At 33.4% G+C, this 27,478-nt stretch overlaps 1 protein-coding gene across 2 annotated transcripts in view; it reads left to right on the forward strand.

Annotated features, from left to right (window-relative positions):
- The window catches only part of EPS8 (EGFR pathway substrate 8, signaling adaptor), a 232,425-nt gene that overhangs the window by 62,938 nt on the left and 142,009 nt on the right, over nucleotides 1–27,478 (forward strand). Inside the window, exon 2 of one of the 2 annotated variants that reach the window (XM_074268958.1) lies at nucleotides 970–1,051. The exons of the other annotated variant lie outside the window; for it this stretch is intronic. The gene's annotated coding sequence lies outside the window, so the exon portion shown is untranslated. The remainder of the gene's footprint in view (nucleotides 1–969; nucleotides 1,052–27,478) is intronic. 2 annotated transcript variants of the gene reach the window in all.

Below are 27,478 nucleotides of genomic sequence, written 5' to 3' on the forward strand. Positions count from 1 at the left end.
CTGTCGGATTGGCTAGAATGACAGGGAAAGATAATGTGGAATGTTGGAGGGGATGTGGGAAAACTGGGACACTGATACATTGTTGGTGGTATTGTGACTACATCCAGCCATTCTGGAGAGCAATTTAGAACTATGCTCAAAGAGTTGTCAAACTGTGTATACCCTTTGACCCAGCTGTGTTACTACTGGGATTATATCCCAAAGAGATCTTAAAGAAGGGAAAGGGACCTGTATGTGCAAGAATGTTTGTGGCAGTCCTCTTTATAGTGGCCAGAAACTGGAAACTGAGTGGATGCCCATCAATTGGAGAATGGCTGAATAAATTGTGATATATGAATATTATGGAATATTATTGTTCTGTAAGAAATGACCAACAGGATGATTTCAGAAAGGCCTGGAGAGACTTACATGAACTGATGCTGAGTGAAATGAGCAGGACCAAGAGATCATTGTATACTTAAATAACAATACTATATGAAGATCAATTCTTTTTTTTTTTTTTAGTGACTTGCCCAGGGTCACACAGCTAGGAAGTGTTAAGTGTCTGAGACCAGATTTGAACTAGGGTCCTCCTGAATTCAAAGCTGGTGCTCTATCCACTGAGCCACCTAGCTGCCCCTGAAGATCAATTTTGATGGACGTGACCATCTTCAACAATGAGATGAACCAAATCAGTTCCAATAGAGCAGTAATTGTCAATGCTATAAAATTACCCATGCATATATCTGGTAAATAAAAACTATAATAAAAAAGTAGTTTCTTTAATATTTTTAAAAACAGGTTCTTGTATTTTAAAATGAAGCAAAAGCAGATGATTTTGTTGAAGTTATTTTGTTGCCTGTATGACTTTCCAAAGAGAGTTTGTCATAAGTTCCTTTTTTTAGAGTATAATAAAAAATTAAAATGTTTGAAAGGATAATTGATGTACCTTTGATACTAAAATAAGAATTTTCACATTGTTTTGTGCAGGCCATCTATTAAGGGTAACAGGATTGAACTTAAGGAGTGAATTTTGTGGACTAGGAATAGGAGCCATTTTTTCATTTTTAAGGTAAGTATTTCTATGTATGAGATGTGAAAATCTTCAGCATATGATCATAGGAAACTGAGTTAGGAGACTATTTACCAAGTGTTAGGAAAGTCATTCAAACTCTACAGGTTTCCCTATCTCTGAAATGGAAACAATAATACCTGCTTATCCAGTTTTACAAGATTATTGTGAGCTTGAAATCACATAATGGTTATGAAAATACTGTGAAAAATATATAGAACTATCCAAATGTGAGCTATTGTTATTTGCCTTTTTGGAGTTTAGGACTGATAAAAGCACTTTAAAACTTTTCTATCAGTAAGGCCAGCAAGTTCATCTATCTATAGAATCTGTCACAAACATTAATTAATCTTAATATGTATTTAATTTAGTGGACTTGGCTATTTAGCACTGTGTTCCCCCTTTTATATTCACTTGGCTGTCATCTTAATTCATTCACTTGAACTGCCTTAGTGATCTCCTAATTGATCTTCTTGCATTTAGTATTTTTTAACTCTCATCTACTCTCCCCATAACTGCTAAAGTGATCTTCCTAAGGAGCAGAGGTGATCACATAATTCCCTGACTTTTCTTTGCCTATGTAATAAACTAAAACCCCTTAGACTGGTATTTCAAGCTCTTTCTTTCTCAGATTTTTTGTCTTCTTTCAAAGCTCAGCTCAGATCCTGCCACTTACATGAAACTTTCTGTGATTCCTTTCTTCCATCTCCCATTTCCTATTAATGTTTGCTCTTGCTCCAGTTTTCCTTATAATATAGTTATTTGTTTATTTGTAAAATCACCCACTAAAATGCAAGTCTTTTAATGGCAATAGCAGTTTATTTTTTCTTTTCTTTCATTTTTCTCTTTCATTTTTTTTCTTTTCAATGTTAGGTCTCTACATCTCTAATACCTAGCATGTCTTGTACCCTTACAGGTTGAATACCTGTTTTTTTCCTTTCTTTTTCATATATAATAGTAATTTTTAAAATAATATAACAGTATTTAAATTGAAAAGAGGAGGAAATTTACTTTAATAGTTTCTCTTAGCATTCTTGCTTTTAAAACATCACCAAGTATATGATAAAATTTAAATACCTTTCAAACTTATCAATTCCTAAAAAGTTATTTATCTTATTACCCTCTGACATTTTTGTGCAAATCACAGTAGTTTAGATAGTGCCTACTGTGTACCAGACTTTTTCTATGTCTTGAAAGTTACTTAATATATAACATTATATATTATATATACGTTTTACATATATATATATGTATATATATATATATATATATATATATATACAGATGTATTTCAATTTTGCTAACATTTCATGGCAATTAAAGAAAAATACCTATACAGAGGATAGCATTTTATTCAATTGTTTTCCCAACAGATTTGAATAATAAAGTGCTCATCCTTTACACAAGTCTTTAAGTATGTTAAATAATTCACAACTGTATGTTTTTCCCAACAATCTGGGGAGATCATTAATTCCTAAATCATTTTTATTTCGGTGGGATTAAGACTCTCTCTGAAATTTTATTTTCAAAACTCTAAAATCCTTTATTTTTTAAATAGTATTTTATTTTTCCAAATACATTTTCAACATTCACCTTTGCAAAATGTATTCCAAATTTTTCTCCCTTTTCTCCCTTCTCCCTCTCCAAGACAGCAACAATCCAATATAGGTTAAACATGTACAATGCTTCTAAACATATTTCCATTGAATATTTGCTTTTCAAAACTAATATGCAAATTGTGTTATGTAAAATAGACATTGTTTTTATGCCTTTTGGTTTTTTTTGCATGTGTTGTTAATTTTTTTTGAATAACCATGGATCTTATTGAGGTGACTCTAATATTCTGAATGATGCAGTTTAGCACAGTAATACACCAAGCTATTGCCCAGAACAAATGCCCATCTTTTCAATAAAAAAAATTCTTTTGGTGACTCTCTGGTTGTGAATCTTTAGAATTCTTCATTTCTGAGGAATCAAAGTTGTGGGAGACTCAGAGAACATTGTGCAGATAATTACATTGTGGAACTTATTTATACTCAAAAAGTAGTTAAGGGATTTTATTAAAGATATATATTGTCAGAGAAAGAGATAGACCAAAGGAAGTAAATGATAACAAATAGCCTGAGTAATCCAATGTATCTCATGAAATGGAAAAAGACCTAGAATTGTTCAGTGAATTGAATAGATCTTCTCTCCTTAGATGAGACCTATATAAGATAAGAAGTATGGTTGGTTGGCTTTCTCCACTGATAGAATGAACATTCAAACTGATGAACTCACAGATTCATTGATGTATTGAAGTATTATACAGCACTAAGAAAGTAGTGAGGAATTTCATACAACATCCTTTCAAGAATGAAATTTTGAAAATTTCTCCATTTCTGATAATTAAGAAATATTAATATTCATGGAAGGCAATGGTTAAAAATGAAGTGGCAATTTTAAGGAAAAAAACTGCAAAATATTGGGAAGTCTTGAGTTCAAATCCAGTCTTAATACTTATTAGCTTTATGCCCTGTCCTGAGTTCAGGTCTCACAAATCATTCAACATCTGTTCAGCCAGCCTCTGTTTACTCAGCTGAGGATAATAATAGCATCTACCTCTCAGGATAAGATTAGATAATATTTGTAAAGCACTTTGCACATCTTAAAACCATATATATATATATATATATATATGTATACACACACACACACACACACACACACACACATATATATATATATATATATATATATATACACTTTCTCTCTCTGTATATATATGTATATGTATATATATATATATATATATATATATATACATATACATAATTGTTATTTTTCTTCCTTAAGAAAAGATCTCAAACACCTTGAGAGTGTCCTTGTATTGCTTTTTTTGACTACCTTGTGAGTTCTTGCCCTGTGTGAGTTCTCCATAAAATAATCTTTTTGACAAGCATATACTTGGCATTTCAGCAATGTAGCCAGCCCAATGGAGTTGTACTCTCTGCAGTAGTCTGGTTAGTCTGCTTTACTCCTCTGTGGATTTAGGCTGCTAGTCAATGGCATACTTAAGCATATTCATTTCATGGATTCTTCCAAATGCTTTTCCTTGATAATTCATTGCTCTCCCAAATCTATTTATTATTTACCATTCCTGGTGCCTATTTTACCTTTTCATTTTGTCTATAACTTCTCCTAAATAAACCTACCTTCTGGGGAAAAAAAAATCTCAAGAATTGGTTTAGTTTAGAACATTATTTGTGCAAAAACAAATACAGTAATCTTTTCATTTCTGTTAAATTTTAATTTTTTCTTCATTGTTTCAGAATCACATAATCTTTTTTCCCTAATTTCTTCCAGTGTTTTAATGCTCTATCTCATTCTCCTAGATGACTGACAAATAACTATTTTTAGTAAATCTTCCCTTATATTATATTCCTATGTTGTATCCCTATGATGTACTTCCTACCAACATTTTTCCATTGTGCCTTTTCATTCTTGTTCCCACCCCAAATGCCCACCAATGTAACTGTTGTTTCCAATGGGCAAATAACAATGCTAAGTTGAGGAGAAAGCAGTCCCAGCCAGATGGCACCAGCAGAGCTGTATTCCTACAATCTGTATCCTGAGTGATCCTTACTGTTTGGATAGAAATGTTGGCTGATTATCTTTCCTATGCTAGGATTGCTGATGACAGTTTCTTTTCTCCTGCCTCCCTTATATGAAAAAGCTAGATATATGACCTTCAGTGTCTACTAAATTGCCTACGTATTTAGTTTCTTGTTTAATGACTAGAAGACCTGTTTGCAAAAGTCTTTTTTTTTTCTTTCTGTTAGTGAACTGGCCTTTAAACTTCATGGAAATGACTGGAACGTCAAATCACATTGACACACCTCCATTTAAATTATTGTATGGTTAAGTGATCAACTTTCCATTTATCAATAGCCTTATTATACTTCCTCAAATTATGTGTCATTATGCCCTTAAAGAAATTTGGCGTCCTCATGTATTGTAGCATTTCTTGCTTCTATTGAATATGAGTCACATTCTTTGTTACTTTGGTGACAGGTAAATGAGTGGATGACTAACCTAAAGAAAACTGAGTTATAATGAGAACTGCTTATGACTGGACCATATTCTATGCCTCTGTAATTAAATATTTTTGCCCCACAGTAAGATATAAATAATATAAAACTTAAGTATAGAGCTCATAGAGATGGTTGGCAAGGGTTGTCTATAACTTGAATGTGACACTGATACATTTTTCTCTTTATTTTAGGAAGGCATAATGAAAAGATTTAATAACACATGTTGTAATGCCAAGGGTGAAAAGAATGTGGTCAGTTTTTAAGCTTTATCAGGATGTAAGAGAGAGACCAGCAGACTTGTTTATTCATACAACAGATTTGTGGGAAATGGTTAATTGGTCATGGAGGCATTAAATTTCTAGGAACTATAGATCTCTTAGTTTTACAAAACATAAACCTTGTGTCCATTTTGGTCAAACTCTCGATATTGGACAGTTGCATAGGTTTAGTTTTAAGTAAGAATAATGATTTATATAAATTAGTTTTGGAAGGAAGAATTGCTTGGATTTTTCTGTTAATCCTAGGAAATCCTAAATCATTGTGTGTATATGTGTATATGTGAGATGAATAAATCGCCATGTGAAGCCTTATTTCAAAGAGCAGATTATTCTATAGTTATTAGAAGGTAAATGAATTTTCCAAACTCTCCTTCTGTTGCTGCTGTCTATTACCTACCATCTTGTAAACCTTAGTGTGCAAAAACCAATCTGGACTGGTTAGATAACAGAAGCACTGACAGGCTGCTTCTTGACAATTTGAATATAAAATTGCTGTCTCTCAATGTGAAACTAAACTTGTTAAAGCCTTTTATTAGAAAGATCCTAGAAAAATATTTTGTGCTCCATTTATTCCTAGCTCTTTGAATCTTTGGCATGCCTTTTTTGTTTTAAAATGTTTTATTGATACTCTTTAAAAAGGACATCTTTGTTATTTTCCAATGACTCTCCCTCCACCCCCACCAAGAGAATCCTCATCTTTAAGAACAACAAAATACCCCAAAGGAAAAAAAATATGTCTAAAAATATCATTTCACTTCAAGAGTTCCTTATTTCTCTGAGTCTACATCAGTCCTCTCAAATCACAATTGAATGTTTCATTCATCAGACTTCTGAAATCTATCAGTAATGTTGTTGTCCTTTCTGTTGTAGCTTTGTAAAATTTTTCTCTGGTTCTGTTTATCTCTAAGCTTCAGTTGATTCAAATCTTCCCAAGATTCTCTGTTATGATTCTTACAACGTGCTAAGAAACTGGAATTGATAGAGACAATGGTTGTTTAGCAGGATGCTTAACAGTTCACCAATGTATTTAGTACTTATTAGAGTTCACACCTTTAAGAGAGCATATATAAGCTAGGAGCCTCAACCAGGATGCACTTCCGGAGATTCAGAGCCAGGATTCAGTCCATGAGATTCACAAGTTGAGGAGATTCACAAGTCAGGCAGAACGAGGGAAGATAGAAACCCACAAGCCCACTCTCAGAGGTGAAGTCAGATTCATCCCATATTCCACCTTTGTGCTGGCTGGAGGCTTTGGATTCAGAGGGAGCTAGAGGCAGAAGCTGGAAGAGACAAAGGACTAGCGGCAAGAGCTCTTGGAACCAAGGAGAGAGATAGGCCTCTAAGAAAGATAACCAGGCTATTTTGAAGGAGACAATAAAGGATCTGGACTTTAACTCCTTGCTGCATTTTGGGATGATTATTACTCATTTCTGAAACTAAGGCTGCTCCCAGAAGCCCCCCAAGAAACCTGCTCCCAGAGAACATTGTATTTTAGAGAACATTACATTTCTCAGAATTCTTTATATTTGTTATTTTATAGTATCATTTAATATTAATACTCATGTCATCCATATATCAAATTTATTTTTAAAATTCCCTAATTCATGGGTCCAACTTTCTTTTTAGTTCTTTGCTACTACAAAAAGTACTTCTATATATCTTTTGGTTCTTTTTTTTGTATTTATTTGCCCAGTGCTTAACATAGTACCTGGCACATGGTTGTTGTTCAGTCATTCAGTCATATCTGCCTCTTTATGACTCCTTGGACCATAGGCTTTTCTTGGCAAAAATACTGAAGTGGTTTGCCATTTTCTTCTTTACTGTGTTATGGTAAACAGAGGCTAGTTGTCTTGTCCAGGGGTCACACAAGCCAATAAGTATATGAGTTTAAATTTGAACTCAGGTCTACTCCAAGCCCAGTGTTCATTCTATCCACTGAGCCATCTAGTTGCCTCCATATGATATATGAAAGACACTTAATAAATGTTTATTAATTGACTGATTGATATGGCATTTTAAAAAAATCTATTTTATTGCCTCCTTTGAGAATATACCTAGAAATAAGACCAAAGGGAATTCATCATAAAATTTAAGTAAAAAGACAAAGTCCTTGAGTGAATAAAATACTTAGAGATTTGAAAAATACAAACTTTTGTACACTCTGTGTGGGTAAGACATATTTTTGATATAGCTATACCAATGAAGAAAATTCTTCTTCGCAAATAAGGTATTCTTTTTTTCCTTTAAGGAAATTCCAGGGCACATTTAAAGGATTTTAGTCCATGTTTGCTCAGAAAAGTTGATTTTTAATTTTTAGAAAATCATCAGTTTATAAGTATAAGTAAGCTTTACTTCTTTATATCTTATTTTCTTGATATATCTTGTTTTCATATGATAAGAATCTTATAGGTATATTCTCTGAAAAGTTTATCAAAATTATGTAATAGAATGATGGTATTTATCCCTTTTCACATTTGTTGTTTATCATTTTTTAACAAAATGGAAAAATGACCTTTAACATTAATAATTTGATACCACTATTTGAATTTAATATAAATTGTGTTGTCTCTTAGTGTTACCTAAATTTAATTAGTTTTAATCACTGTGTATATTATTCTTTTGGTTCTCCTTTTTTTCATTTTGTACTACTACATACATTTACCCATTTGCTACAATATAATGGTATTTCATTATATCCATACAACAAAATGTATTCCCCAGTGGTTGAGTGCATACTTTTGTTTCCAGTTTTTGCTATTACAAATAGCATTGCTGTGAGTATTTCATACATGCAGAAAGTTTGTTTCTGGTTGCCAGGGGAATAAGCTCAGTGGTGGGATTTCTAAGTCAAAGGTTATGAAGAATTTAATAACTTTTCTTGGATAATTCTGAATTATTTTCCAGAATTTAATTAATGCATAGCTCCACCAGAAGTGAAACAATATACATTACCCTCTTTCCTGATAAGTTTTCCCAAATTTTACCATTTTCAGTAATTGGATGGATTGGATCTGATGCCTCAGGATTGTTTAATATAGTTTTCTGATTATTAGTGATTTTAAAGTTTTTCCCTTGCCTATTGAGAGTTTCTATTTCTTCTTATGAAAACTATACATATCTTTGAACTTTTTTATCTATAGGGAAATGACTCAGTCTTGAGGATAAGCACACTGAATATGTAGGAAGAAGCATGGTCATGGAATCAGAAGTCCTAAGTTTATATTTTACCTCCTTTTGTTCAAGCTACTGCTTCTCTGTTGTTGTTTTTTTTTTTTTTTTTTCATTTTTTGAAACTTTTTTCTGCATCTAAAGATGCAATCATGAATTTTGTGGTTGTTTTAATTTTTAATATGATTCATATAATTGATTATTTAATCTAGTTTGGGAAAATGGAATTAATAAAAACTATTGTAATGGTTTTGACATAAAGTATTGATAAAATTGTATATTAATGTTCTTTACTGATTAATATAGGCTCTCTTTCTCTGCCCTATTTCTCATTTGTTTTAGGGATATAAATTTACGTTGTTAGATTACCCCTTTTATCTATTTTTAAAAGGTTACATAGCATGAATATTTTTTATTCCTTAAGTATTTGATGAAATTCATTTATCAATTTATCTGTTCCAGATTTTTGTTTTGTTTTGGGAGTACTTTCATATCATGTTTATGCTTTCTTATATTTGGTTGTTTAAATGTTCACTTTCCATTCTTAATTTTTTGGTAGATATTTATTGATTTTAAAATTTCACTTTTGTTGTAATATAGTCTAGAGTAATTGTTTCTGATAATTTTTTCTTTTCTTCTCTATCAGTTATAAATGTACTCTTCTCAGATTTCATTTAATTGATAAAGATTTTACTATTTTATCAGTCTCTTCATCATGTTTAGCATGTAGTATTCAGTTGTGTTTATTTTTCCTTTGATTTTTCAAAATTTCTTTTTTATTATTTTTAATTTGGAATTTTTAGTTTGGAGGATTTTTAGCTTTTAAAAAGGTATGACCAAATGACCAGACCTTTCTCTTTTTCTCTTCTGTTAAAATGTCAAAACTATCTTTTCCTTTCCTTTAACCTTGGTGATTAGCAAAGTATCTGGTAGATAGTTGGTGTTTATTAAATACTTCACTGACTACCACTTCCTTTATATTATCTTAAAATGAATACAAAGTATGTTAGTTTGTTTTTATTGAAACAATTAAAATTTTAGTCTTCCTTGTCACATATACATACCTACTCTGGCCTAGTTCTTTGGATTCTACTTATACTAATAAGAATTCTAGTCTGCTTCTAGTTCTTTGGATTTTGATTTTACTAATACATGTATGCACACATCATACACACATGTTCATATACAAAGACAGACATAGAATCTATAACTACATTCTTAGAAAGTTGCCTAAAGCACTGAGGATTTGACTGAGAAAAACATCTCTATTATTGGTCAAACACAAGTCTTGAAACTAATTGTTTCTGACCAATTCCAAAGAGAATTAGTACATATTTCAGATTACAGAATATTTTTTCTTTATTTGGCAAAGGGAACTGGTGGATCTCCCTGTTATACATTAATTGCTATAGTGCTTTTCCAAAGAAGTAAATTTCTGGTATATCAGCATCTACCCTAGAATGGGAAAAATAATTTTTGTACAAAACTTATATATCCAGATAAGCTTTATTGAAGAATGTTTTTCAGCTAATTTATTAAATATTTATTATAACATGATATATATTCTTTAAGCACGCTATTGAAACCATTTTGGCAAAGGACATTGTGTTTAAATGATGCATGTATATGTGTGTTTCAGATCACAGCCTAAAAATTGGGTTCTGTGAGTTGGCTTTCATATTTGTTTTTCAATGTTACTATGGTGATGAATAGTGTGCTTAATTCTGTAGTTAGAATAATTCTTACATGTAAGGTCATATATGTTTCTCACTCTAACAGTTGCTCACATTTTAGTGTAACAATTATAATACTGTCACTAACAAGCCATTAGTTAGAATACAAAACTAGCAATTTAGGAGAATTAGTGATATAAATAAATTTAATCCATTGAATTGCCTTTCTTTGCTAGCTAGTGGGGACTGTTTCATTCAAGCAAGCTTTCAGCTTTTCCTTGGCCTTCAGAACTGTATTACCCTTGTATGCTTTACATTAGTAGTTAAGGAAGTAAGGGGGAAGGGTAAAGAAAACTGAGAAAAATCTTTCTGCTGAGCGAGACTAGAGTTACTCATCATTTTAAATTTTAAAGAGTCATTTCAAAGCTTTATTGTATTCACAGAATCTGGGGTAGTGGATGAATTTGTTGTTTAAATTACATCTGCCATTAAAAATTAAAAACAATTTTATAGTATAAGATATAAATTTTAAGAATTCCACAAACCCCAAGTACTTTCTGAACTGCTTTTTATCAGTGCTCCCTCCTTGTCACATCTGCCAAATTGGAATGTGAGAATTTCTCATGTAAGGTCATTGTCCCTAAATATAATTCCAGCTGTCCCAAACCATAGAAGGCTAAATAAGGTCTTAAATTAGCCAGAAAAATAAGAACTGGACCCAAGCACAGTAGGTCCTTATGATGAAACTTTATTATTTTGACATTTACAATGGGGGCTATACATGTTGCTTCTTTAAAAAAAAAAGAAGGGGTTTAATATTATAACTTTATTATATATTTTAAAAGATTAGCAAAACGTACAAAATAGATTTGCAGTTTCATATGCAATCACTTTTTAAAAAATATACTGTTATGGAAATGCTTGTTTTATTCCATAAATTAAAAAAATTAAAATAAAAGGAGGGGTTTACTAAGGAAAATTATATATATATATATATATATATATATATATATATATATATATATATATATATATATATATATATGTGTGTGTGTGTGTGTGTGTGTGTGTGTGTGTGTGTGTGTGTGTGTGTGTATTAGATTGGATAAAATAGTTCAGTGATTTTAGAGCAATTTCAATTGCTTTATTCATTTAGGCAAAGCAGATTAATATGCTAAAAGGCAAATTATATTTACCTTGTAATGAAGATAAATTCCTTAAGGATCTATACAAGGCAAGATTTTGATCACACCTAAAGTTAATCCTTCCTCTTATATTCTTCATCCAGTGAAAGATCAAAAGGAAGCATGTTTTATGATTTAGAGGTCTTAGCTTCAAATTCTCGACTTTATGCTTATTGCTTTATGGAAGGAGGGAAAGAAGAAAGAGGAGAGAGAGAGGAAACAAGGAAGGGAAAAGGAAGTGAGGGAGACAGGAAAGAAGGGAGGGAGGAAAGAAGGAAGGAAGGGAAGGAGGAACAGAGGAAGGAAGGAAGGAAGGAAGGAAGGAAGGAAGGAAGGAAGGAAGGAAGGAAGGAAGGAAGGAAGGAAGGAAGGAAGGAAGGAAGGAAGGAAGGAAGGAAGGAAGGAAGGAAGGCATAGAAAGAGGAAAGAAGGTCCCCTTCAGGAATGAAGGACAAACAACAACAACAACAGCAGCAGCAACGGCAACAGCAGCAACAATGACTGCTTCATGACTTTAATCTGAAAAATTATCTGGTTGGTTAGTCGGGAGCTAGTGGTAATCAAGGAATGGTGGCCTCTGGTGGAGGCCAGAGCATTGGACCCGAAGCCCATGATAGAGATTTAGATGCATGTGCCAGAATAAGCAAGTATTGCTTCTCAGTTTGCCTGAGAACCAGCCTTATTTTTTATTTAAGTTGGGTTTTTTTCTAAAATGATTGGAGACTTTGACTCAGAGCAGAGACACTACTAGATGGGTTTTGATATGTACCCTACAATTCTGAGTAAAATTGTAGATGGATAAATGGAAGGATACCTTTTTCAAGAGATATGGGTTTACCCATCCTGACCCTTCAGATTGGAGTCATTCAATAGTTGTATTAACATTATTATTATATATTTGCTTTATTTGCTTGGCAGTGACTCTGATAATGACAAGGAGACAAAATTCTCCCAAGCACCCATATTGTATTTTCTTCTCCTTACTCTAGTTTGGCCCAAAGAGCTCTTGCAGTCCTTGCAGTTGCATCTTGAGAGTGCTAAACAGTTGGAACTGATTGTATTCCAAGCAAGGAAAGCTTCACTGGAGATATGATGTTAGTCTACTTCAATAATAGTTCAATAGAAGTTCTTTTTCTTTTTGGAGTTTTACAGTCACATTGCCCAAGGAGCCTAGACAGTGATTAAGATGAACAAGAGGTGAAGATGCTCAAGTTATCAAAAGAAGTAGTTTGATTTTTGACAGCAAAGAGGAAAATCAGTGAAAAAAGAGCAGAAACTAGGTACTAAGGAAGGAGAAACAGAAGAATAAAAAAGCAAGGAGGGCAAGGAGCTGTAAACCAATAAATATTACATTAGCTATAACTGGATGCTTCATTTTTGAACAAGAATATTCATTCTTTGGATTCAACCCAAAGCTTATTCATTCTCTTTCTAATAGTCTGATCTTTAGCTAATCCAGTGCTTAGCACATAGTAGACACCCACTAAAGATTTTTTGATTGTCTGCTAGTTATTCATTTTTCTGTACAGCAAGTCAAAACCTTTGATGATTCATAAAAGGGAGCAAATGCAAAGACTTGGAGAAGGAATATGAAGTGTTATGTGAGACCCAGCAAGTAGTTCGGTGAATCTGGGGAGAGGTCATTGAAGAGAAATGTGTAAGAAGAATATATAAAATAGGAAAGGAACACATTGTGAAGAGCTTTAAAATCCAAACAAAACTTTCTGCTTCATTTTAGAAGTAATAAGGATCCCATAGATGTAGAGAAGAGTTACTCAGACCTATGTTTTACGAAAATCATTTTGACAGCTGATAAAGATTAGATATGAGTGGAAAGAAACAAAGCAAAGAAACCAATGAGGAGGTTGTTGCAGTAATTCAGATGATAAGTGATGAAGCCTGAATGAAGATGATAGTTGTAAGACTGGAGAGAAGGGGACATGTGTGTGATATCATAGCAACAGAAATAACAATATTTGACAACTTATTAAATATCTGAGATTATTAAGAATGAGAAATCCAGGAGGATATCAAGATTGTGATCCAGGATGACTGAAAGAATAGTAATGTCCTTAGCAGTAATAGGAAAGTTGGGAAGGGGAGTGAGTTTTGGGGTAAGAATAATGAGTTCTCATTTAGACACACTGAATTTGAGAGCCTTTGGAACATCCAGTTTTAGATGTCCAATTGTCAGATGAAGACTAGGATATTGCAGTTTAATAGAGAGACTAGGGCTGTATATATAGTCATGTTTAAAAATTATAGTTATACACATTAAATTACCAAATAGGGAAAAGAGTAAAGGCTGTAAGACAGAACCTTGGACTACTCTCAGTAGTTGTGACATAGATGAAGCTCCATCAGCTTAGCCTAAGAAGAAATTGTCAACTGGTAGGAGGAGAACAGAGGTATAGTAGTGTCATGAAAAATCTGAGAGGAGAATGTATTTAGATGGTAAGCTCTAAGATCCTTGGCAAACCAGTTAAGCTTTTTGTGGTTTTAGTTTTCTCAGCTATACTATAAGGATAAGAATATCTCTGCCTTTTAGATCCCTATCTTCCTTCAACATATTTTAAGTATCACCTTCTACAGGAGCCCATTCCCAGTTTTTCCCAGATGGTAGAACTTTTAATAGCTATCTTCTATGTGCTTTGTATGTAGTTTGCTTTTTCCCATTTATTTACATGCTCTCTCTTGAGGAAAAAGAATGTGTTGCCTTTCTTTGTATCTCCATTTGCTCAGAGCTTGGCATATAGAGCTTGACATTTATTGAGTATATGTTAATTGATTGATAAGGAAATGTTTAGCACCTTCATCATAATGTTGTTGGTATGCTTAAATCAGGTAATATATGTAAAATATTTTGTGACCTTTAAAATGCTATAAAAGATGTTGTTATTTCATAAAATCTTTCCATTTTTATGTTCTTCATATTTATTATTCCATGTGATACAATAATATTCCATTACAACATAATTTTTTTCTGATTTTCTCCAATCATTGGGCACATAATTTGTTTCTTTTTTCATTTACAAATGGTTTTCCTAGGAATGTTTTTGTACAGATGGGCTTTCTTGATTCAGTAACTTCCTGAGGGTATAAACTCAGTAGTGTTATCACTGGGTCTAGGATATGTATAATTTTGTAACTTTTTTTTGCACAATTCCAGATTGATTTTAAAAAACAGTTGGACAAATTCACAGTTCCATGAGCAGTGATGAACATTTCTATTTTCCCATAGTTATTGTGATATTGAAAATATTCAACTTTTTTCCAATTTGATGGAAATAAAATGATAATTCAGAGTTATTTAAATTTGCATTTCTCTGCTAATTAGCAGTTTTAAAGTTTTCATATGACAGTTGAAAATTTGCATTTTCTTTTTGTATACTTTTTTTGGGGGGGAGTGGGATTACTTATCTATTGAAGAATGATGGGATCATTCTATGGTAGATAGAGATTTTACTGGAACTTAGAAGCTGTTTAATAGAAACCCCTCATTTTACAGATGAGTAACTAAGACATAGAGTTTGTCAGAATCATAGAGATAAGAAGTCATATAGCCAATATGCAAACCCAATACCTTCTGACTTGAAATCTAGTACTTATATCTCCTATATTACATTGTTACTGAATCATAAATTTGTATCATTAATAGATTTTGGATGTCAGACTTTTAGATGATCAATGCAAACATTTTCCTCCTGTCCATATCTCATCTTATTCTAACTACATGAATTTTAGTTATGCCTAATTTTCATATAACCAAAATAGTCTATTATGACTTTTGTAATTGTATTTGAGGACTCACTGTCCTAATTGTGGTTATAAATTCTTCTCCTCCTAAGTAGTGAAAGAAACAACATTTCATCCTCATCTAACTTTGTAACAGTGTGATTTTTAAAAATAATTTTATTCATGTTTTTGGTTTTTACATCACCTACATTTTCTCCTTCCTTCCCAGAGATTCATTCTTTATAGCAAGAATTGGAGGAGAGGGGGAGAGAGATGAACAAGAAAAAAAATTCATTAAAACAAATACCTGGGGGAAAATCTGGAATTATATTCAGTGTTTCATAATTTTGTATCCCCAACTCCTGTAAAGGAGATAGAGGGAGAAATGTCTTCTCATATCTATTCTTTGGGACAAAATTTAGCTTTTGTAATTTTTGCAATATTCAACTTTAAATATTTTTGAGTTGTTCTTTTCATTTATATTGCTATAATAATTGTATATATAGTTTTCCTGATTCTGCTTATTTCACTCTGCATTAGTTCACATAAGTTTCTTGATTCTTTTTTGGTTGCATATATATGTATGTAGGTATACATACACACATACATATATGTGTTTGTATGTGATATATATGTGTGTATATATTTATTTACACATACATACAACATCTCTTGTTTCTAAGAGAGAGAGAGAGAGAGAGGGAATTCTGTTTCGTTGTGATTTTTTCACTCTAATACACTGATCAGTTATCTGGGCCTTGCTTTTCTTTCTTTCAAAATTATTTTGTAGTTGTGTTTCTACAAATCCTATATATGACTTGGTTGGATTAAATTGATGAATTTTGTTGTCAAATTTTTCTTATTTACATATGAGCTCCTTAGCACATTATTAGTTTGTATCATCACTATTGATGTTGAGATGTATCTATATTTGAAATGTTTGCTTTGAAAACATATTATAATTCTTTTTAATCTAATTTTTCCAACTATTACATTAGTCTTTTGGTTTCTGAAAAAGGAAAATTATTATTTTTCTTTTTGGTTATTTTTCTGCTAGATTTATTATACTCCAAAAGAATATTGTCATTTCCCACAATTATTGTGGTACTCTCTCTTTTCATAATTTAATTAACTTTTCCTTTTAAAATTAGGATTATATGTTTCTTGCTTCATATATCCAATAATAATTCATAAGTATCATTGGAACTTTAATGAATCATGTGATTTCTCTGTTATGTCTTGATATTGTGATTTTTATTGTTGCTTTGTTTAAATCATGCTTGGAAAGTATTTTTCATAAGCATCTGAATTTTAGCTAATTGTGTCCTAGGCCTTTATTTTTATCTTCTTTTCTTTTTTGCCTTCATTTTCTCTTTGTCCAAGCTTTTATTTGAAAAAAAAAATTATGTATTTGTTTGTAGCAGATTATTGGGTTTGGTTTAATTACCTGTTTTTCTCCCATTTTCTAAACTGTAGGAGTTTTATCCATTTATATTCAATGTTGTAATTGTTAGATTTGGGCTTTCCTCTATTTAATGTCTTCATATTGATTTTTCCATTTCTCTTTGTTACCTTTTGGTCCCTTTGATTACTTTTACTTGTACTAATTTTATCCCAGCTTTCTCCCACATACTCAATTATGCTTCCTTTTTCTGTAATCATTTCATTTGGGTTTACTTATTATCTTCCTTTGCAAATTGTTTTGTTTTTTGTTTTTCCTTTTTCCCCTTCCTCTCCTAGCTCAGAAAAGTATATGGTACAAATCTTTCCTGCCTCTCTCCTTCATTCCCTGACAGTTTATCCTTTTAAATGGAATATCATTTATTTATATCTTCTCCTCTGAGAATTATCTCCTTTGACCTCCTTATTTGTTTGGCCTTCTATTCTGTTTTTAAGTCTAGTATCCTTCTTACGGAAAATATGTTTTTTCAATTATTCTCTCTATATTGGTCAGAGAAGAAATGGATTCTGGAGGAAAAAAACTTTGCTTTCTCATTTGTCTATTCAACAATGAATTTAATCATCAGTCTCATTCCTTTGTGTATATTTCATATTTTGAGGTTTCTGATGAGCCTTACTCTCAGAAATATTAATTCATGAAGAAGGCAGTATGGATAGTATAAATCATCCTCTATCCCAAAAACACTTTTCATTTTTCACTTGTGTATCCTGAGGACTACATATACAATCTCTGGGCCTATGCTGTTTTTGTTACTACAATGATTGTGTATATATTTTGGTGACTAAATCTTCTTTTCTAGGGTAGGATATGATACTAGAAAGCATGGCACTTGTATGTGGGATACTTGCTTAGAGGATAAAAGACAGACAGGAATCCAGATTTATGGAATAGTTTGTGATCATATTGGTGGAAAGCATATTAGGCCAAACTAGTGAAATTGAGAGTCATGAAAATAATTTAATTGCATTCAGAGATTATTTATTAAGTATATTCTATGTATAAGAGATTATATAGGTGCTAAGGACATAAAAGAAAAAAAAAACAAACATATTCTGTCCTCATAGGGAATGCAAACCTATATAAATGCACGTCAACCTGCCTATATACCTACACCCATCTATATATCTATCTATATGTATATATATATATATATATATATATATATATATATATATATATATATATATATATATATATATATATATATACATTGAAAGAGAGGGAATACTAAAAAAGAAAGACTTTTCTTAGGAACTTAGTTAAATTTTGACGGAAGCTAGAGTTTCTAAGAGTTAGAGATAAGGAAGTTGCTGAGTAAACACATGGAGTTGAAAGACAGAAAATTGAGTTCAAGGACCTGCTAGTAATTTAGTTTGTAACACAGAATATATTCATAAATAATATGAAGTAGTTTTGAAAAGGCAAATGAGAACCAAGTTGAAATGTGCTTGGGATGTAGAGTTATGGATTTTAAAAAAATTATCCTAGAGGCATGAATCTACCACTGTTCTGTGTTGTAAAGAAAGCAGGATTATTATATAATGAGATTGATCACAACAGCCACACATAAAATTCTCCTCTTTATTTTCAAGCCATATTTCATAGATTATTTCTCCTTTGCATAACCACAAACCTCTGGAAGATACCAGTTCTCTCATATAACTTTATATTTGCAACATAATATCAACACACTATACAACATTTTGAGCATAATGCTCAAAATAAATATGGAAGATCCTGTGCTTTCCTTATTCTCCTTCCAGTCTTGATTTTATTGTGAAAGTAGGAAATTCTGACTCATTGCGAATTTTCTGCCAAGTGGATAATCAACTCAGGATAATAAAAAAATGCCTTCCTATGTCTTAAAATTGAGGATGTTGTGTCGCCAAACATTCACACCACCATAATAACAGCAGCCAATGTTTATGTAGCCTCTTATGTTTGCAAAGCACTTTGCAAAGTTACCTTATTTATTCCTCATAATAAACCCTATGGAGTTGGCAAGACGGGAATTATTGTCAAATAAGAGATTGGACTAAATTCTCTATATGATTCAATCCAGCTCTAAGACTTACTGTGCTGTTATTCCCAGTGGTCAAAGACTTAGCCTTTGAGCCAGGAAGGCCTTGCTTGGTTCAAGCCATTCTTCTGACACATACTCTCTGTGTGACTCTGGGAAAATCACTTTCCTCACTCAGAATTTCTTGATATCGATAAACTCAAAAATACAGTCCTCATCTATCCCCATCTCTGTCCCCATGTCTCCTTATTCTGGTTTATCTACCAGCGTCAAAGTAGTCTTAAAGTTCAGATTTGACCATTTTTCTGTCTCTTTGTCTGTCTCTGTTTCTTCATCTGTTTCTCTCTCTGTTTTTGTTTCTGTCTCTGTCTCTCTCTCCCTCTGACAGACAGAGCCCCAAATTAGTAAATTTCAGTGGCTCTCAGTTATCTTTAAAATCAAATATAAAATATTGTCAGCTTCTAAAGTCTTCATATCCTGGTCTCTCTGTTCCTTTCTAATCTTTAAAATATATTCCTCTCCTTGTTTTTTCATAAGGCTGTTTCCTAACTCCATGTATTTTCAGCAGCCATATCCCATGTCTTTAATCCTCTCACTCCTTGTCTATGTCTTCTAGCTTCCCTGATTTTTTTCCAGTCTCAGTTAAAAATCCCATTTTCTGCAAGAAGCCTTTCCCAGCCCTCCTCAATCTCTGTGCTTTCCCTCTGTTGGTTATCCCATGGATATATCTTATTTACCCATAGTTATTTGCATGTTGTCTTCCCCATTAGACTGTGAACTTCTTTAATGCAGAGTTTTCTCTGTTATTGTATTCCTGGTGTTTAACATAATCTAGGTACATAGGTGCTTAGTAAATATATATATAGACCTAATTACAAACCAGGAGAATCAGAAAAAGCTTCCTGAATAAGACTGTATTTGAGTTAGACTTTAAAAGATATAAAGGAATCCAACAGGTGAAGACAGATAGAATATTCTAGGGATAAATAACAGTGGGAGAAAGTTCTTGGCACATAAAGGATATAATAGGAGGTGTCTTAGTTATCTGTACTCTACAAAGAGTGGAAGGAAATACTATAAGATAGGCATTTGTGGGCCAGATTATGGAGGATTATTATTATGACTCATATTTATATGGAGCAATGATTCTCAATTTTTTTGGCCTCAGGATCCATTTAAGCTTTTAGAAATTATTGAGGACCTTTGGGAAAGCTTTTATTTATAAGACAAAGCTATTGACATTTATAATATTAGAAACTAGACTATTTCATTATTATTATGAAGCAAGTTTTGTTATTGTGGACTACTTCAAAGAAACTTTGTGGTCTTCTAGGTTTTCCTGGATTACAAATTGGGAAATGCTGATATAGGGTTTTTAATCAATTCATGAGCAAATAATTATTTAGTGCTTACTATGTGCCAGGAATTGTTTTAAATCCTGGGAATACAAAGAAAAAAAACCATGACTGCCAATAAGGATCTCACATTCTAATGGCAAAGAACATGCAGACAACTATGCAATTGTTGTGTATATGTGCATGTATGTGTGTATATATGTATGCACGTATATGTGGCTGTATGTGTATATAATGTAAATGGAAGCATATTTCAGAAGGAAAAATTTCTTGCCAATGATAGGATTTGAGAAATCGTGTAGGGGTAAGACTACTAAATCTATGTGTACAAAAATAATTTTGACAATGGTCTAGAGAGTTGAAGCATCATTATTTCTACAGTCTAATAGACTAACAGTCACAAATACAAAGATCTTATTTTTCTCCTGAATGTGCCTTTTCATGCCTTTGCCTGAATTTTAGGGACCCTAGTTTAGGCAATGACAGTGAAGGTAGCCCTGAAAAGACTAAGGAATCTAGAAGGAAGAGGTGAGAAAGCAAAGCATTCTGGGCTAGGGACAGCCAGCAAAAAGGCACAGATTTGGAAGAAGGGGTCTCATTTGTGAGAAATAGAACAAAGGCCATTGTTGTTGGATTACAAGAGAACATGAAGAGTAATATAATATATTAATACTGGAAAGGTAGGAAGGAGTCAGTTTATGCTAATTTTAAAAGCTAATGGGATTTTATATCTGTCCTGGAAAATGAAGGGAACTATTGGAGTTTATTGTGGAGGGAGGTACATTTTCAAATCTGTACTTTTGGAAGATCACTTTAAAACCTGAGGGAAGGATGGATTGGATTAGGAAGAGATTTGTGGAATGTAGTCCAAATAGAAAGCTATTGCAATAATTCCCTCACGAGGTGGTGAAAGTCAAGTGTTTTTGTTATAATAGCCTTGTGGGATAGGACCATACCGGACAAAGGTGTATAAACTACGTCCTTAGAAGACAATAATGATGATTACTCATATTGTTATAGAATTGTGAGGCTTACAATGCACTTCCTGAACATTCAGCAAAAGCCACTGGAGATTGCTGTGCAGGGGTGACATCACTAAATCTATGTATAAAAATATAATTTTGGCAGCAGTCTAGAAGATTAGAGCATCATCATTCTCCCTGTCTAATAGACTGAAGGTCACAAATGCAAAGGTCTTATTTTTCTCCTGTGTTAGGATTACTAAGTGAGAACTCAGGTTGTCTGGAGGGTGACAAGGTGAGAATTCAGATTTTCTGGACAATTACAAGGTGAGAACTCAGGTTGACTTGATAAGAGGGGGCAAGCTCATTGGCTGGGGTGGTTCTTCCCAGAAGCCCTTGCATTATCCCACGCCCATTCTCTGGGAGAATAAAAGAGAGGACTCTCAGAGAAAGAAGGAGACTCTCTGCATTGCATCAGGCCTGACGGGGCTCTCTGCAGGAAGGGAAGTCACTTCTTTGGACAAGAGTTAACAGCAACTGCCTGGAGACAACGGTTCGTTACAGGAAGAAGAATCTGTCTGAGAGATTTGAGTAGACACAGCATATCTCTTCCCAGAGAGCGATCCAGCAGCTTCTAGAGACAACAGCACGCAACACTCCTGGATATACTTTTACATGGATTTGCCTGAGTTTTGAGACCCTGATTTTAGGAATGCCATTGAAATATTTTTTATCCTGGTCACCACTGGAACACGGTGAAATAGAAATGGAAGAATGAATGCCCTATGTGTACTGAATAGTTCACATATCTAAGCTCTGTCTAGTTAAGATCAACCAACTTTATACATACATGGCTTTAATCTCCTAAATTTGTTTTTTTTTTTTCTTGTTTTGCCAAAAACCATTGTAGGGAATGATTAGAAGCTGTGATATTGTTTACTTACAGAGCAAGAAGAGGAAGTCTTGGTTAACGCCTTAGAAAAACCAAGGGAGAAACTTTGTACAATGCTGAAACTGACACATGGGGTCCCACCCTTTCTTTTGATATGCAAAGGTCACTTGGCATCCAGAAATAAGCTACAAAGAATGCTGTCCAATACAGCTTAGAGGACTATAACTATTAACCACGAGGTCATTTGAAGTTGTTCAGAGGATAAAGATATGAGAGAAATAATTTCATTACCACAGCAGTACCTTGATATTGCTGCATCTACATCTACAAACACTGAGTTGTAGTATTAAATAAATTAATAAGAGAAATAAATGCAGATGATTCCAGATCTCCAGATAGGAATTTTGGGTTGAGAAGAAACAGGTTGTTGGGTATTTGTTAGGACAGTTGGTCCCCAGAAGGCCTTCTAAAATGCTAGTCTTTGCCAAAGAAACTGGAACCAGAGATATGTTCATCTGAATTCAACGAACATTTATCAAATACTTATTATATTCAAGAAACTGTGATAGGTACAGGTGATACAACTGACTAACCAAAAAATGAATCCCTGCCTTTAAGAGTTTATATTCAGTTTGCAATAATGTTTGTAAATGATATATATAAATGTAAAGACATTTCAAAAGATGTAACAACTTGGTTGGTGGGAGAGTGGTGGTGGTGGGAAAGATCAAGAAAGGTCTCACTTGACTTAAATCAACTGTTGCTGAGTGAAATGAGCAGAACCAGAAGATCACTATACACTTCAACAACAATACTGTATGAGGATGTATTCTGATGGAAGTGGAAATCTTCAACATAAAGAAGATCCAACTCACTTCCAGTTGAGCAATGATGGACAGAAATAACTATACCCAGAGAAGGAACACTGGGAAGCGAATGTAAATTGTTAGCACTACTGTCTATCTACCCAGGTTACTTATACCTTCGGAAGCTAATAATTAATGTGCAACAAGAAAATGGTATTTACACACATATAGTGTATCTAGGTTATACTGTAACACATGTAAAATGTATGGCATTACCTGCCATCGGGGGGAGGGAGTGGAGGGAGGGAGGGGATAATTTGGAAAAATGAATAAAAAAAAAAAGAGAACAAGAATGTGAATATATGATAATTGAGTTCCCAGAATAAATAAGTTCTGTACCTATTAAAAAAAAAAAAAAAGAAAGGTCTCACTTAAGAGGTGGACTCTGGGATGAGTCTCCAAGAGCTTAGGAAGGAATTTATTCCAATATGTGAAAAGGCACTTAGATGGGAGTTGAATATTGAATTTGGACAACAATTTGTAGTATAGATTGGACAAAATGTAAAGTATTTGAAGGAGAATAACATAAAATTGCTTTAAAGGTAATGGGGAGTCAGATTGTGGAGGGTTTTAAATGTCAAGCTGAGGAGATTTTGTATTATTCTAGAGTCAATAGGAAGGCCTATGTGTGTGTATGTATATATGTATATATGCATCTATCTATCTAGTTCTTTTTCTATCTATTTATTTATTTATATGTCTATCTATCCTTCAGTAAGAGCAACATGGTCAGGTCTGGTGCTTTAATTTGGGTCAGGGCATAATTGGGATGGAAATAATGAGTTTGTTTTGAACATAGTGAATTTGAAATGCACCTCTCAAAGGGAGATATATCATTGGCAGTTATAGATGTGGGACTGAAGTTCAAACGTAAAATTAGAACTGAATATATTCAGGAGTCACATTCATATACATATAACTAATAATAGCTAACATTTATGCAAGGATTTAAAATTTGAAAAAAACACTCTATATATAATATTTCATTTAATTATCCCTATAACTCTATAGTATGTGTTATCTTCATTTTACAGATGAAGAAATTGAGGTTGAGAGAGATTAAATGACTTCTCTAGGGTCACACATCTAATAAGTGCCTGAAATTGATGAGCATGGTCTTTTGAAAGACCGTATAGAGTCCGTATAGAGTATGGACAGAACATAACTGATCTAATCTGGGTGATTGCAGCTGCCTCTAAGATGAATGAGTTGGCTTTTAGGAAAATAATCTCTGATAGGAGAGATCACATTTTATTCTCCTTTATAACATCAAACAGACAGATGTAGTTAGTTCTCTTTTGACTGTTTTATTTTTTTCTGAGGGGATAAAGATGGGGAGCATCTTGTACTTCTATTTTCTTCTGCAATGTGCAGGAGCTGTTAATGGCTATTCCAGACCATGTAGTAGCTGCATATTTGTTCACTGGGTTTAGAGAAGAGTTCCCAGATTCCTTTTGCTTTTATTTTCTCTTTCTGAGCACTGATCTGAGATCAAGGAGCTAAGAGTGGATTTTCTTTGACCAAGAGATGACAGCATCCAGGAAAAGGGTGGAGTATACTTGAGAAACACATAGTAGTTACATGTGACTTAAGAGGACTATTCATGAACTAGGAATTGTGATGGGTAGTAGCGAGAGGATTTCCTAGGTAATAAGATTCTGTCCATCAATCTGGAGAAGATGGTGTGAGGAAAATTCATTATTGAATGAAGGGAAGAAAAGGATTTCTGAGCAACATAGAGGGTCCGGTTGAAATTATACTACATAGCATACATTTACATTAGACCCACTCTTACTCCCAGTAGTGTTTAGTATTGTGTAAGTAAGAGCAGAGAGGTAGATTGTCGAAGTCATTCAGCTTTAAAGTTTGGTAAGGTGTGACTGTCAGTAGAACAAGGGGACAAAGAATTCGAAAGATGACAGCATGTAGATGAACTTTTATCAGTTATATAGTCAGAACTGGAAAGGAACAAAAATGAGTATAGAATGAGAGGAAGGAATGGAGGTTATGGCAAGGATAAAGAAAATATTTAGGAGGACTAGGCAGAATTATAAATATAAAGATATAAAATTATAAAATAATGAGCAATAATAAACATTTATTAAGTGCCTCTTGTGTGTCAGGCATTGTGCTGACATAAACACATCAAGGATCTGGCCACCCTTCAGAGTAGTACAAAAGCTCTTTTTTTTTTTTTTTTTTTGGTTGTTTTCTGTTTGTTTTTTTTTTCTCACAATGCATTTAGGGTTGAATGACTTGTCCAAGACTACACAGCTAGTAAGTGTTAAGTGTTTAAGATTGAATTTGAATTCAAGTCCTCCTGGCTCTAAAACCAGTGTTCTATCTGTGTCCCCAAATATTCTTAATCTTTTTTTTTTGACCCTTAGGCAGTCTCATGAAGCTGTGGATCCATTCTCAGAACAATATTTTTAAGTGCATAAAATAAAATACAGAGGACTGCAAAGGAAATGAATTCTAATTAAGTTCATAGACTCCAGGTTAAGAATTGATGGATAGACTAACATTCAGTGAATGTAGTTCTTAAAACAGTTGATAAACTGAGAGGACTGAGTATTTGAAAAGACATAACCACATAGGTTGAAATTTATGAAGATGAAGACTAGGGTGGGAGAAAGAGAACGTCTATGTGATGGATATTTAATTCCTTGAGAAAGAAAGAGGAAACTAATGGATAGCTACATCTAGGATCTAGACTAGATAATAAAAAAAAGATTAACATTGAACCTCAAGAGAAACAAGATAGCTGAAAGAATAATGAGTTTCAAGGAACATTGATTACTATGTTTCTTGTGATTTCAATGTATTGGAAGCTTGAGACAAGGAGCCCTCCAAACTAGAGAGCATTATCAGAGAGGTATATTCTATTTTTTATTATAGCTTTTTATTTACAAGATATATGCATGGGTAATTTTTCAGCATTGACAATTGCAAAACCTTTTGTTCTAATTTTCCCTTCCTTCTCTCCCACCCCCTCCCCCAGATGACAGGTTGACCAATACATGTTAAATACAATATATGTCTACATGTCCATACAGTTACTTTGCTGTACAAAAAGAATCGGACTTTGAAATAGTGTATAATTAACCTGTGAGGGAAATAAAAAATGCAGGTGGACAAAAATAGAGGGATTGGGAATTCTATGTAGTGGTTTATACTCATTTCCCAGAGTTATTTCACTGGGTGTAGCTGGTTCAATTTATTACTGCTCTATTGGAACTGATTTGGTTCATCTCATTGTTGAAGAGGGCCATGACCATCAGAATTGATCATCATATAGTATTGTTGTTGAAGTATATAATGATCTCCTGGTCCTGCTCATTTCACTCAGCATAAGTTCATGTAAGTCTCTCCAGATCTTTCTGAAATCATCCTTTTGGTCATTTCTTACAGAACAATAATATTCCATAATATTCATATACCACAATTTATTCAGCCATTCTCCAATTGATGGGATCCACTCCATTTCCAGTTTTTGGCCACTACAAAGAGGGCTGCCACAAACATTCTTGCACACACAGGTCCCTTTCCCTTCTTTAAGATCTCTTTGGGATATAAGCCCAGTAATAACACTGTTGGGTCAAAGGGTATGAACAGTTTGATAACTTTTTGAGCATAGTTCCAAATTGCTCTCCAGAATGACTGGATGTCTTCACAATTCCATCAACAATGTATCAGTGTCCCTGTTTTCCTGCGAGAAGTATATTCTAAAGGAGAAGGTTCAGTTTGATTGATGATGATAATGATAATGAAGATGATGATGATGTTGACTAACATTATATAGTACTTTTAAAGTTTGCAAAGTGTTTATATTATTTCACTTGTTCCTCATAAGAAATCAGCTGCTTTTAGCCCCACTTTATAGATGAGGATACTGAGGCAAACAGCACTTTAAGTGACTTACCCAGCCAGGATCTAAGAGTCTGAGGTAAGATTTAACCACTGTGCCACTTATTTGACTAGGATGAAAAAAGTATCAAGGGAAGACATCTAAGAAGGGGAATTTGTTAACAACAGAGTGAGGGTTCTAAAGATCACAGGGAAATGGGGATAGATTCTAAGGGAGGGTATGAACTATGGAAAAATAGGGCTAAGGCGAACAAGTATGAATAGATGAAGAAAGAAGGAAAGTATTTTCTTTTTCCCTCTGCAGATATTAACTTTGGATCCTAGGAATAAGCAGAGTAGCTAAAAGTTCTTCAAAGAACAAAGGAAGTTCCAATTCACTGGGCCTCTAGTTACTCAGATTCTGGATGACTGAGCACTAGTTCAGTGGAGCTCGGAGTGTAGGTGTTGGGTAGGTGGTAAAGTGTTCTATCCAAACATCTGGATCAATCAAAAACTGACATTTCCACATCCAGAGAGGACCTTATACTGGAAGTGACACTGCAATCCCATGCCAAAACAGGGGCTTGTATACCTTGCTCAGAAGAGACCTTGTATATGGCTCAAACATTCCTTTCCCAGTCTTTGAGTCTACTCTGTCTTTCATTTCCTTGTCTTTACATTGACCATATTTGGTGGTACTTTTTTGCCACTTCTTTGAGCAACTAGAAAAGGGTACAAACTATGTTGTATTTAAACTACTTTTTATATACATATATTTATTAACTTGTAGTTATGCTCTGCAAGTATGCATATCTCCCAATAAAATGTGAGCTCTTTGATAGAAGAGATTGTTTCTTTCTTTGTACTTGTAATCCCAGTTCCTACCACATTGCCTGCTACACAGTAGGTACTT

The sequence above is a fragment of the Sminthopsis crassicaudata genome, chromosome 5 (genome assembly GCF_048593235.1).
Source record: "Sminthopsis crassicaudata isolate SCR6 chromosome 5, ASM4859323v1, whole genome shotgun sequence".
Classification (NCBI taxonomy): Eukaryota; Metazoa; Chordata; class Mammalia; order Dasyuromorphia; family Dasyuridae; genus Sminthopsis; species Sminthopsis crassicaudata.